Consider the following 12,356-nt stretch of genomic DNA (forward strand, 5'->3'; position numbering starts at 1 on the left):
ATTTTATTTGTCCATTCCCTGCTGCTTAAAGACAGTGTAACAAAGTGGTTGGTTGTAATGATTTACATGCTCATCCACAACACATGAAAGGCACCATTGTTCCAAACCCCCACAGGTTGATGTTATGAGAAATTTGTTTTTTCAGATCTCTTGATTATAGAATGTTATCTTATTTTTATCTTAATTTGTATTTCCTTAGGGACTAGTGAGATTATACATACAGGCCATTCAAAGTTACTCTTCCATGAATTGCCTATTCATAACTTCTGCCCATTTTTCTTAAAGAAACATTCACCCAGGAGGTCAATTACTTTGGTGTGCAAAGTATACCAAATATCTACTTAGATAAAAGTAGAATAATTTGCACAGGAATCCCAGGTTTCTCCCAAGAAGTAAAAAATGGAAACACTAAGCTCACAGCAATCTCGCAATATTGTCACACTTTTGGAAATGATTACTATATTACCACTAGTAGTATTCATGATGATAACAGGAACATAATTTTCTGTAAATCTTGTAGGTACCAGGTACTTTGCTTGTTATATGTTGTCTCATTGAATGTTCATGACAATAAGAAATTCTATTATTATCTTTATTTTATAGATGAGGAAACTGAAACTCAGAAAGTTAGATGATGGCTTAAGTCACACAAGTAAAAAGAAGCAAAGGCAAATTCAAATCCAGTTCACATGACTCCAGAACTCAGAATCCTGATCAGGCACTCTATACATTGAATCCAAGTACATAGGGAAGCCAATATAGGGTCTTAGACTGGAAACAAATCATCAAGTGATGAAAATCTATGAAACTGGATTAAGACCCATCTTCAATAGAGGACTCCATATGGTAATAAGAATTCCTAAGTAGAGGACCAGTGGAAATTTACAATTACTTTGGAAATATAATTGATAGCCTTTGGTATGAGAAAGCCACCTGAACAACTTGGGATAGTTGGGAAGGAGAAGCACTCCAATAGAAGATGCTAGACTTTCTGCTAATAAGGACATATTATAGCTTGAATGATTAATTGGTAAATAAAGAATATGTGATATATTGCTACATATAACTGGTGAAGTGAATCATTTTGTATATATAAACCTAATCTATAATGTATATTCATATACATTAGTGGATTATGGATTTATAACTGCTTCTTAGAGGAAGGTGGAGATGTTTGGAAGACAGCCAAAGTCTTTTGAGTTGGTGGAACAAATGGTAACTATGCTCTGCCGTAATACAATGCAGGAAGTTTTGTCAATTAGAAAGGATATATCTTAGGAGAAAGCCACTATGATATTTTGTATTTTCTTAATTTGGTATGTCACTTTGGATCAGAGTCAATAATTTATAACCTTTGTAGGCTTTATAATCTTTAGTTTTTTCTATTCATAATTTATCCAGCTCTGATTTTTTTTTAATTTGAAACACCTTACTGTTACTTTTTGTGTAAAAAAAAAAAAAACACTGGTTTCGAATAAGCTTCACAATTTTATTCATGAGATATAACCATCCTTATATCAATAGTAACTGCTCAATTATAATTAATCATTTTAGAGAACATGCTATTGCTTCTTATAAATCAGCTGCTGCTTCTAATCTTACAAAATGCATTTCAATGAATTCCCATCTATACTGTTGTCGTATTTCCATTTTTTTTAATTTCCTTCTTAAATCCTTGGGGTTGGAAAGAATTTTAGAGATCCTCCAGCCCAATTTTAATGATAAAAAAATTGTCACTCAGACAAGTTAAGGAACTTGTTCAAGATTCTATCCTTCATTAGTGGCAGACCTAGGGCAAAAAGCCAATTTCCAGAGTATTCCACCAAGTACACTTTCCACTACTTGTAAACTTCCCAAACCTCTACCTAGAATCAGAAAAAGCACATCCCGCTCACCATTATGGATTCATCTTATTTTTCATTAACTGAGGATAGGAGAATATCTAAGGCAAATCATATCACTATAGATGAAATAAATATAAATATAAATATAGATATATTTGCCTTAGATATTTTAACAATTTGTCTCTTCATACCATCCTCCCTTAGCTGCTGTATAGACCACTGTCTCAATAAACTGGGAGGAAGGGGTGCCTGGGTGGCTGCCTTTGGCTCAGGTCAGGGATCCCGGAGTCCCAGGATTGAGCCCTGCATCAGGCTCCCAGCTCCACAGGGATTCTGCTTCTCCCTCTGACCTTTTCCCATCTCATGCTTTCTCTCACTGTCTCTCTCTCAAATAAATAAATAAATAAAATCTTTAAAATAAATAAGCAAACAAACTGGAAGGAGGATCCCAACATCCCATTCTTACAGGATCTTCTGGCCGAGAAAGGCTCTCATCGAGTGAATGAATAATGGTTCATTATTTCATCCAACATTTTTAAGCACATAGTATTTTACAGACACTTTTGGAGTGACCTTGGTGGTACTCATGCAATCCTAACATCTACATGGTTATCAATAAGCCCATTGTCCTAAAAATCCTCATGTATGTCTTATTTATATGATTTTTCCCCCAAATCACAACTATGAAGAAAGTAGGTTGGTGATATTATATAACATTAATGGCTCTAATCTTTTACTCTTCCTGTATTCACATCCCTTGACCTATGACTTTCCTGTCTCTCCTATAGCCATGTGAGTCATTCAGTGGAATATTAACTGGTGTAATGGGACCAAAGGCTGGAAAGTCACCTGCCTATTTGGGCTGGCTCTCTTATGTCAGAGAGTAAAGACATTTTAAATTTTAATAGATATTTTTTTCCAAATTAGACCACAGAGTTGTACTATTTCTTCATATTGTTCTCAATAATAAAGTCCTCCAAATAACCCCATGAGGTATTCACTATTACTATCCATATTTTACAGATGAGAAAACTGAGGTACAGAGAAATTAGGTGCCTGACTTGACCAAGGACATAGAGATGATACGTGGTGGTGTCAGGACTAAAATGCAGGCCTACTTTCTTAACCCTTTCACTGTGCCTCTCCCTTGTATTTCCTTGTGCAACCATCACCACCATCCCTCTCCGAACATTTCGTCCTGCCTGAATGAAACACTATGTCCATTAAACAGCAAATCAACATACTTCCTTCTCCCACCTTTGGGAACCACCATTCTACTTTCTGTTTGATTAAAATAGATACCTCATATAAGCAGAATCATACAATATTTGTCCTTCTATGATTGGCTTGTTTCACTTAACATAATGCCCTCAAGATACATCTATGTTGTAGAATATGTTGGAACTTCCTTCCTTTTTGAGACTGAAGAATTTTCTAATGTATGTATATGCCACATTTTGTTTATCCATTTACCTAGTAATGGACATGAGCTCTATCTACCTTTTAGTTACTGTGAACAATGCTGCTATGAACATGGGTGTACAAATATCTGTACCTGTCCTTTCTTTCATTGATTTATAGTATACATCCAGAAGTTAAATCACTGAGTCATAAGATAATTCTATGTTTATGTTTTTAAGGAATTGCCATGACATTTTCGACAGTGGCTCTACCATTGTGCATTCCCATAAAAAATGTACAAGGGTTCCAATTTCTCCACATCCCTGCTTACACTTACTTTTTGTTTTTTGTTTTTTTTAAATTGAAACAATAATGTCTTCTCTTAGCTCAGAAAAAAAGTATTCTTCTATTATCACTTTAATTATATCATTCCTTCTAATCCCTCTAGACTCTCCTTATAGATGCTTTCCTGGGATTTCTGAATGCCTTGCATGCCTTATGAGTTTTTGTACCTCATATACTGGAAGACATCCTTCCTTCCAAGTTTCACAGTATATATATAGTCTTTTCACACTATATTTTGAGGAAACTTCTTGGCTTTATCTTCCATAAAACTAATTAGGTTTTCAACCACACCTATTCTACTATTCAATTTTTTAACTGAAATTTTTAGGTAATTAGTGTGATTTACTTCAGAAGTTGGGGAGTATGAATGTAGTCACATATTTTACATTTTATCAAGTGCCCTTTAGCTGACAACTAACCCTTTCTTGAGATAGCCCTTCTTTCTCCCTAAATTTTACAGGACTCCAAAGAGTTTGCCCCAGTTCTTTTGTCAATGAGCTGATAAAACTTGAATGTGATGAGTCTGATACTATGACCACTTTTGTCACTGACCAGAGAGATGCTTTTGAAAACTATTATAACACCTTATCCATCACTATAGTTTTACAGTCTCTTGCACAGATTTCTTTGATGTCCTAGGTTTAAACTGCAAGGATATAGCTCTTTCAGCTCACATGCAAGCTTAATTATTATTTGGTACCATAACCAATCTGTCAAGGTAGTTGGTTTCACAGGTATTTCTTGTTGTGGCTCCATGATATCCCATACGCAACCCTCCCCAAGTTAAACTTTCACTTTAATGTTGACCCTTGCCCACCTGTCCAGTCTCTACCTACCCCCATGGTGAATTCCTCCCTGAGAAACTTGATGTTCCTATGCCTCTGGACTTTTCACAGGCCTAGTCAGCCAAAGAAGTACTAAAGACATTAAACCTCAAAAGGAAAAGAGTTGACCTTTCTTCTTGGGTAATTTCTTCTTCCCCATGCAAACATTCTCCATCTCCTTTCAGTAACCAACTCAGCTTTCCAAAGCCTTAAGATTAAAGGCAGCTTTTGTCAGCCAAAGAAGTTCATATTATCCCTTTTCACCTGGGCAGTAGGTTAACTGTTTTCATTCAAGTGACACTTTTCTGAATGAAAATTAGTTCCAGAGTGACCGGTCTTATCTATATATATGAAGAAGCTTTGGGGAAATTAAGAACTTCACAGTCTACATCATCAGTTGCTTCAATACATTTATTTCAACAATCATGTAGAGGTTTTCCAATTTCTATAAATTCTCTCATATACTTTACTTTTTCTTAGCAATATATTCTAGTTGTATGATTATAGTGTCCCCTCAAATCTCTTTGAGGATACTAATTAAATTGTTTCAATAATCTTTTCTATATTTCTCCAGTAATCCAATTTCTTCAAGAATCATTTTGATTTGTAAAGTTGGTAACTCATTTTTTATCCTGTAATTTTTCCTTAAATATCTGGAAACTCAACTATTTATATGTGACAGTTTAGGACAACTGATACAAATGGCCAATGTGAAAGTCACAGTTCCTTTGATAGTGAATTTGACTGCAAAGGACAGAAGCTGTGGCTATGATGAGTGAGCTGGGATCTGTCATCAGAGATACCTCTCTGTTAGGGAATGTAGGAGCTTATTGTCAGGGTATGGAAAAGTTCCCCTACTGTCAGCTGATATTACATGTGAGAATCACTCAACTCTCTCTTAGCTCCAATACTCACTATAAATATCCCTGCTTACTCCCAATGACAAAACCCATCCACCCCTTTATTAGTTCTCAAAATATTTGTGCCAGGTCTGCTAGAGGTGGGAGTGTATGCATTTTCCAGATGCTTGGAATGTTCTAGTTTCACTGGTCTTCCTACTAAGTATCCAATAGATGATTCCTGCCTCTAGCTCCTAATGATTATGACCTTGGGGTTTTGCCAAAGTTCTGTTCAAATAAAACAAAAATAAAACTCCCTTCTTCCTCCATTACCATTCTATTTCATTTGTATTAGCTGCAGTTATCAGTTCTATCTGGTTACTCCATCAATCCATTCCCATCTGCTTTATATCTTCCAGAAATTTATTGCTTCTGCTAATGTCAACCTTCATCTTTCCTAGTACTGTTTCATTGTTTTTCTTAATTTTATATTTATTCACTCTTTCCACTGGAACTTTGGGGATAAATCTGTGTGCTTATTCAGTCATCTAGAAGGCACTTAGCTCCCAAGTGACCTTTTCTCTTATTTTTCTTTTTTCCTTCTTTCTTCATGATTTGTATTTTATTACTTTTTATTTCATCTGTTTTATTCAAATGGCTTTTAATAAATAGGATGGTGACAACCGCACTGGTATAGGAGTTATGATTCCTTTATTCGATTTATGCTTTTGCCAATATTAAACAGGGCCAGGCTCATGGTAGGTGCTAATTAAGTATTTTGGAACATATGAATGAAGTAAATTATAATCCAGACCCATACTTCAGCTTTCTCTAATGTAAAATTAGGATACCTTCTGTAAGTAACAGCAAGTTATGATTCTTCTTAGGCTAGATAGAAAACATTTATCATCACCTAACAGAAGGCACCAAAAAGAGAGAGGCTCCCAATGTGTGAGCAGAAATGCAGCAATATGCAATCACATAAGCGGCAAGGTAAGACAGAAAACTGTGATCAAACACCTAATAGGAGACCTGTGACATCAGAGTCTCACGGAAGTTCAAAGCAATCATAATTAGGCTTTAACAACTGAGTCTCAGGGGACTATAGAACTGTAATCAGGCCAGAGGGCAGCTGAGCACTGAATTAACCAAGAGAGAGATAAAAACATAGTCTGCCTTTGAAAGAACCTATGTTAACACACTCTCCTTTTTCTAAACCCACATCATAAAAAGTAACATAACTAAAATCCTCTGGCGCCAAGGGCCTGACAACCCTGCCCTGAGAAATACCCTAATATCCTCCAACCTGACTTAAATGCTTCTGCTATGTCATCCAATGGCAATGAGTTTTCCAGGTTGGGAGGTAAGTTTCAAATACACACACAAGCAGCGTAACTCTCTACCATAAGCAGTCATTTCAAACAATTCATTAGTAATGATCTTGTTTGGCAGAATGAAAAGTTATAATCATGAAAAATGTCTTCAGTGGGTTCTTTTACATTTTGAATCACTTTATTATTATGATAACTTTCATTATTCTATATTTGAGAATCCTAAGGAAACACAAAAGTTTGCAAATTATATATCTGCCTGATATGCTCAGTTCAGTGGTCTTCAAACACAGTCACCTGAGGGCTTACTAAAGCACGCTACTGGGTCTCACCCCCAGAATTTCTGATTCAGAGCTGGAAGATAGGACCCACCACTCACGACAGGGAGATGGTCTTATAATATACACAACTGAGCCTAGTGTGACGTCCCCCTAAGCCACATCTTCAGGTGTATATCTATTGGGATGCTTTTAGCTACAAGTATCGAAAAACAAAACTCACTCCACTTGAGGTATGCCCTAATGGGTTTTGTTCTATAGACCCACATCACTGGAAATGCCTCATGGAGTAAATACATAGTTTGCTTTACTGACAGAATTATGTTTAAATCTAGAGAAAGAACTCTAAGACAGGGCTATTAAAACTATTTTAAGCCTTAATAGTTAACATTTTTAATCTTACCTATTGGCATATTCCAGTGATCTGCAATATTCTAGGTGTGATAGTTTAGGCTAAATATGATTGAATTTATTCATGCCTTGACGATGTCTGAAATTGACAACCAGGCAGGTCCAACTACTCTGACACTAAGCATGGCCTTAACATACATTTCTTGAAGAAACTGGGGACCAAAGTTTACAGAGGGAGAATTTTTGAAGTATGTCCATACTCAAGTAGAGATCAAAGAAGCCCAACTAAAAGAAATGTGGACTGACATAACAATTGTAGATTAAGCAAATGTTCTTTTAATTTTTTTATTTAAATATTTATTTAAATATTTAGTTAGTTAACATGCAGGGTTTTTCTCTCCTCTCTTATTGATTTGTTCTATCATATTGATTTGCAAATATTGAATCACCCCTGCATCCCATGGATAAATCCCACCTGGTCATGGTGGATAATCTTTTAATGTACGGTTACAAAGTGGTGCAACCACTTTGGAAAACAGTGTGGAGATTCCTTAAGAAATTAAAAATAGAGCTTCCCTATAACCCTGTCATTGCACTATTGGGTATTTACCCCAAAGATACAGATGTAGTGAAAAGAAGGGCCCAATGTTCATAGCAGCAATGGCCACAGTCGCCAAACTGTGGAAAGAACCAAGATGCCCTTCAACGGATGAATGGATAAAGATATGGTCCATATATACTATGGAGTATTGTGCCTCCATCAGAAAGGATGAATACTCAACTTTTGTATCAACATGGACAGGACTGCAAGAGATTTTGCTGAGTAAATGAGTCAAGCAGAGAGTCAATTATCATGTGGTTTCACTTACTTGTGGAACATAAGGAATAACATGGAGGACATGGGGAGATGGAAAGGAGAAGTGAGTTGGGGAAAATTGGAGGGGGAAATGAACCATGAGAGACTGTGGATTCTGAGAAACAAATGGAGCATTTTGGAGGGGGGTTGGGGAGGTTGAGCCTGGTGGTGGATATTATGGAGGGCACACATTACATGGAGCAGAAGGTGAGGTATATAAACAATGAATTTTGGAACACTGAAAAAAAAATTAAATTAAAATAAAAAATAAATAAAAAATAAAAAGAGTCTCTTGTAGGCAGCATATAGATGGGCCTTATTTTTTATCCATTGTGACACCCTGTGTCTTTTGATTGGAGTATTTAGTCCACTTACATTCCAAGTAATTATTGACATGTATTTATCACCACTTTAATACTTGTTTTATCATTGTTTCTGTAGATTTTCTCTGATATTTTCTTGTCTTTGTTACTTTTGGTCTCTCCTTTCACTAAAGGAGTCCCCCTTAATATTTCTTGCAGGACTGATTTATTGGTCACGAACTCTAGGTTTTTGTTTTTGTTTTAGTTTTTTTGTCTAGAAATGTCTTTATCTCTCCTTCTATTCTGAATGATGGCCTTGCTGGATAGAGTTTTCTTGGCTACAGATTTTTTCCCATTCAGCATTTTGAATGTATTAAGCCACTCTTTTCTGGTTTGCCACATTTCTATTGAGAAGTCTTCAGCTAGCCTTATGGATTTTCCTTTATTAAGTACTTCTTTTTTATATTGCTGCTTTTAAGATTTTTTTCTTTATTAATATATTTTGCAAATTTAATTACAATATGTATGGTGTTAGCCTGCCTTTGTTGATTTTGAAGGAAGCACTCTGCGCCTCCTGGATCTGGATGTCTGTTTCCTTTGCCAGATTAGAGAAGTTTTCTGCTATTATTTCTTGAAATAAATTCTATGTCCCCTTTTCTCTTTTTCTTCTGGGACTCATAGTAATAGGAATGTTATTATGTTTGATGGAGTCACTGAGCTCCCTAAGTCTATTCTCATGTTACAAATTTTTTTTTCTCTTTTACTTGGCTTCATTATTTTCCATTATTTTGTCTCCTAGGTCACTAATTCATTCCTCTGCTTCGTCCAGCCTGCTGTTCATTGCATCAAGCCTGTGTCCAGTCTTATTTATTCCATTCTTCATCTCTGATTCTTTTTTAACTCTGTGGTAAGGGTATCACTGATGACTTCCATTCTTTTCTCAAGTCCAGGGAGTACCTTATGTATGTAGCTTTAAAATCTCCATCAGGCATGTTACTTCTATCTGTTTCACTTAGATCTTTGGCCGTGGCTTTATCTTATTCTTTCATTTAGGATAAATTCCTCCATCTTGGCATTTTTTCTAAATACCTACTTTCTTCTGTGTGTTAGGAAAGCCAATTATGTCTCTTGCTTCTGAAATTAATACCCTATGAAGAAGAGGTCATGTAGTCTTCAGGGCCTTGTCCTTCGTGGAGTGTCTCCAGTGTGTGCTGTATGCACTCTGTTCCTGTGCTTTGCCTGCTCTATCCTTCAGGCTCGTCATCTGCAGAGGTTCTCCTTTAATGCTGTGGGCAATGTTTGGTCCCTGAACTGAATATGGTGAGTTTTAACTAGGTGTGCTCTGGTCTGCTTGTGAAATGATACCTGATACCAACTCCAGCAGAACTGAGGCCTTGAAGGACTCTCTGATCAGGAGATATGGTGTGGGCAGGGATTTATGCTGGTCTTCTGAGGGAGAGTCCCACTGTACAAGGACTGAGGCAACCTTGACTGAGAAGGGCAGTCTTGCCAGAGTATGGGAGGCTTGAAGGGGGCTTGGTATAAGAAAATAAGGCACCAAGTGTTGGTGCTGTGCTACTTTCATAGGCAGGTCTATGTTTATGCTCAGGACAGGAGAAGGAAAAGGTGCCAGCCAAATCCTTTGGTCCTGGTGAGACATCTCTGTGAACACTACTTCTCAGAGACATGCTCCAAGAAGAGCTAATAATCTTCCACTGTGTGCTCCAGGCATTCTTCAGTTCACTGTTTCCATACCATCTTCCCCTGGTTGTTTGCCTACTTTCTCTCCAGGAGAAAGGCAGTGCCATCTGGGCTCTATTCCAGCCAAGCCCCCTGACCTCTAAGACTCCAGGCTTTAAGCCCCATTGGTTGTAAGAACTCACAAAATCCAGCCCCTCTCATTTTCCAAGCAATGGTTTTGGGGAAACATTCTCCTATTCTCCTTGTGTATTCCCTTCTGTGCTCCTCTCTCTTTCTTACCCTTCTCCATAACCATGGCTCCCTCCCCTCTGCAGCACCTGTAATCCATTTCTCCCCTAAATGAAGTTTCCACATTTCCTACCTTCTTCAACGTGGCCTCTTCTCCCCCTTTTGTTGTGGAGTTTGTTCTGTCAGTCTTCAGGTCAATTTCTGGGTATATAGGATGATTTGTCATCTGATTGTATTCATAGGATAAGACAAGCCTATGATCTTTCTAAGTAGCTGTCTCATCTTCTCCTCCAGCAAGAGTTCTTTTTTAAAAATCTTGAAAATTGGGATGCCTGGGTGGCTCAGTTGGCTAAGCGGCTGCCTTCAGCTCGGGTCATGATCCCATCATCCTGGGATCAAATCCCGCATTGGGCTCCTTGCTCGGTGGGGAGCCTGCTTCTCCCTCTGCCTCTGCCTGCCGCTCTGTCTGCCTATGCTCACTTTCTCTGACAAATAAATAAATAAATAAAATCTTAAAAAAAAATTGAAAATTATGACTCAGAGTTCAGAGGAACTAAAGTGATTGGCAGTGAAAGGAATCACAACATGTGAAATTCCTTAAGTAAAAATTCATTCATTTTAATTTTGCACTTGTTACATGTAAACAAAAGAAACACACACACAGATGCCGAGTGATATGGAGCACTTTTTCATGTGTCTGTTGGCCATCTGGATGTCTTCTTTGCAGAAATGTCTGTTCATGTCCTCTGCCCATTTCTTGATTGGATTATTTGTTCTTTGGGTGTTGAGTTTGCTAAGTTCTTTATAGATTCTGGACACTAGTCCTTTATCTGATATGTCGTTTGCAAATATCTTCTCCCATTCTGTCAGTTGTCTTTTGATTTTGTTAACTGTTTCCTTTGCTGTGCAAAAGCTTTTGATCTTGATGAAATCCCAATAGTTCATTTTTGCCCTTGCTTCCCTTGCCTTTGGCGTTGTTCCTAGGAAGATGTTGCTGTGGCTGAGGTCGAAGAGGTTGCTGCCTGTGTTCTCCTCAAGGATTTAGATGGATTCCTTTCGCACATTGAGGTCCTTCATCCATTTTGAGTCTATTTTTGTGTGTGGTGTAAGGAAATGGTCCAATTTCATTTTTCTGCATGTGGCTGTCCAATTTTCCCAGCACCATTTATTGAAGAGGCTGTCTTTTTTCCATTGGGCATTCTTTCCTGCTTTGTCGAAGATTAGTTGACTGTAGAGTTGAGGGTCTATTTCTGGGCTCTCTCAATGAGATATCACCTCACACCAGTCAGAATGGCTAAAATAAACAAGTCAGGAAATGACAGATGCTGGCAAGGATGTGGAGAAAGGGGAACCCTCCTACACTGTTGGTGGGAATGCAAGCTGGTGCAGCCACTCTGGAAAACAGCATGGAGGTTCCTCAAAATGTTGAAAATAGAACTGCCCTATGACCCAGCAATTGCACTATTGGGTATTTACCCTAAAGATACAAACGTAGTGATCCAAAGGGGCACATGCACCCGAATGTTTATAGCAGCAATGTCCACAATAGCCAAACTATGGAAAGAACCTAGATGTCCATCAACAGATGAATGGATCAAGATGCGGTATATATACACAATGGAATACTATGCAGCCATCAAAAGAAATGAAATCTTGCCATTTGCGACAACATGGATGGAACTAGAGCGTATCATGCTTAGTGAAATAAGTCAAGCAGAGAAAGACAACTATCATATGATCTCCCTGATATGAGGAAGTGGTGATGCAACATGGGGGCTTAAGTGGGTAGGAGAAGAATAAATGAAACAAGATGGGATTGGGAGGGAGACAAACCATAAGTGACTCTTAATCTCACAAAACAAACTGGGGGTTGCTGGGGGGAGGGGGTTTGGGGGAAGGGGGTGGGATTATGGACATTGGGGAGGGTATGTGCTTTGGTGAGTGCTGTGAAGTGTGTAAACCTGGTGATTCACAGACCTGTACCCCTGGGGATAAAAATATATGTTTATAAAAAATAAAAAATTTAAAAAAAAAAGAAAGAAACACACACACACAC

General features: G+C 37.7%; 1 protein-coding gene and 1 non-coding gene across 2 annotated transcripts in view; one reads left to right on the forward strand and one right to left on the reverse strand.

Annotated features, from left to right (window-relative positions):
- ZPLD1 (zona pellucida like domain containing 1) overlaps positions 1–12,356 on the reverse strand; it is a 237,172-nt gene that overhangs the window by 167,031 nt on the left and 57,785 nt on the right. The window lies entirely within an intron of this gene.
- Positions 7,090–7,218, forward strand: LOC116581795. Its single transcript, XR_004282232.1, has one exon. It is a non-coding gene; the product is annotated as a small nucleolar RNA SNORA18 (small nucleolar RNA).

Source organism: Mustela erminea, chromosome 1, assembly GCF_009829155.1.
Source record: "Mustela erminea isolate mMusErm1 chromosome 1, mMusErm1.Pri, whole genome shotgun sequence".
Lineage (NCBI taxonomy): Eukaryota > Metazoa > Chordata > Mammalia > Carnivora > Mustelidae > Mustela > Mustela erminea.